The sequence below is a fragment of the Thunnus maccoyii genome, chromosome 9 (genome assembly GCF_910596095.1).
Source record: "Thunnus maccoyii chromosome 9, fThuMac1.1, whole genome shotgun sequence".
NCBI lineage: Eukaryota > Metazoa > Chordata > Actinopteri > Scombriformes > Scombridae > Thunnus > Thunnus maccoyii.
This window is the reverse complement of record NC_056541.1, coordinates 1,178,513-1,180,280: the sequence shown is the minus strand read 5'-3', so window position 1 is coordinate 1,180,280 and position 1,768 is coordinate 1,178,513.

Here is a 1,768-nt window from a genome sequence, read left to right as displayed (position 1 = left end):
GAGGTTCTTGTGGTCCAAGAGGAGGTATGAGTGATTCTTTAGCAAGTTCGACTGGTCATTGTGGAGATTGTAGTGGTCACTGAAGAAGCTGTAACGATCTTTTACAGGTTCTAGTAGTCCTTGATTGGGATTTAGTGGTCATTGAGGGTCTAAAAGTCTTGTAGGTGGGTCTAGTTGTGGTTTAGGAAGTTCTCATGGTGAGAGAAGAGGTTCTAGAGACCCATTGGGGGGTTCTATTGTTCCTTTAGTGTGTTTAAGTGGTCAGTAGTTGGTCCTAGAGTGTTATAAGTGTCATGGTTGTCCATGATGAGGTTCTAATGGTCACTGTGAAGGTTCTGGAGGTCCGGTCTTGAGGTTTGGGCACCTATATGAGATTTTGTAAAGTGATGGTTTTGGCACCCATCTGTAGCACAACAGATTTATCTCGTCTTTACAGAGCCCAGTGCTTACGTATTTAAGCTAAAAGCTCAGTGAGTTAATTTTTAAAAGGGATGATATTAATGCATCACTTTTTAAAATAAATATACACTAAACACAAAACATAGAATAATCTGACTCAACAAAGATTGAAAAAAGTACTCTGAAACATTGGATTAAATCCAATGGGATTTACATCCCTCTCCTCTACCCATAATCCCTTCTGTTTTGGGGTAATTTCCTGTAGTTTGTGAGATCATATTACAGTATTATGTCTTAATGATTGAAACTCACATATTCTGGTGTTTTTATAAAAATATGTTGATGGTTCCCTGATAAACAGACTGAAAGGAACAGCGGAGCTCAGATAAACGAGATGAAGCTGCTGGCAGTGAACGCAGCATCAGAGTGGATGTTTTTGGCGAGCGGGAACAGGAAGTGGAGGAGCAGCACTTGATGAAATGAGTTTGATCCTGTGATAGAAGAGAAGGTCAATCCACTCTGCAGGAGAAGATGGTGAAGAGTGTTTTCATTCAGGCACAAAAGGCTGAAAACACGATGAGCTAAAGTCGAGTCAGAGGATATTCAGATCTGAAACAGAATCAGTGACACTCAGAACACGATGGAGTGAACTCTGCTGCTCTTTAAAGGACGCCAGCACAATGAAGGAAAACTGCTCCGTATCTTTAGTGGAGTTTAAAGTGATTTCTGCAAAGAAACCTGTCAGGTGTCCATATGAACAGTGAAAGAGGTTTTCCTCGCTGTAATCATTCCTCCTGTTCATACTGGATATTAAAAGATCCTTCAAATGTGCTTTCAATGGAAGTGATGGAGGCCAAAATCCACAGTGTGTCCACACAGTCATTTAAAAGTCTGTGTGAAGCTTCTATTCAGCTTCATCAGTCTGAGTTAGTCATATCAAGTGGATATCTGACACATTTACAGTCTTTTTAGCATCAAATTCCCTCTTTGTGTTTCCTCGGACAGTGTTTCCCTGTTGAGCTGCAGGTGCAGCAATAACTTTCTCAAATATTTTATAGACAAGGTTGCTAATATAAGGGCAAACATCTCACCCATGCCCAGTCCACTTACTAGTGGCTCCTCAAATCCAGCCATCTCGGCCTCCTTTTGTCCAGTGTCCGTGGAGGATATAGCAGCCCTGTTAGGACAAATGAAACCCTCCTCGTGCCCACTAGATGTCCTACCAACCACTATGTTTTTAAAGGTTTTTAACTGTATCGGCCCCTGCATAGCTAATATTATAAACAACTCTCTACTATCAGGGTGTGTCCCAAGATACTTTAAGCAGGCTATTGTTCAGCCTCTATTAAAGAAATCAAACCTGGACCCC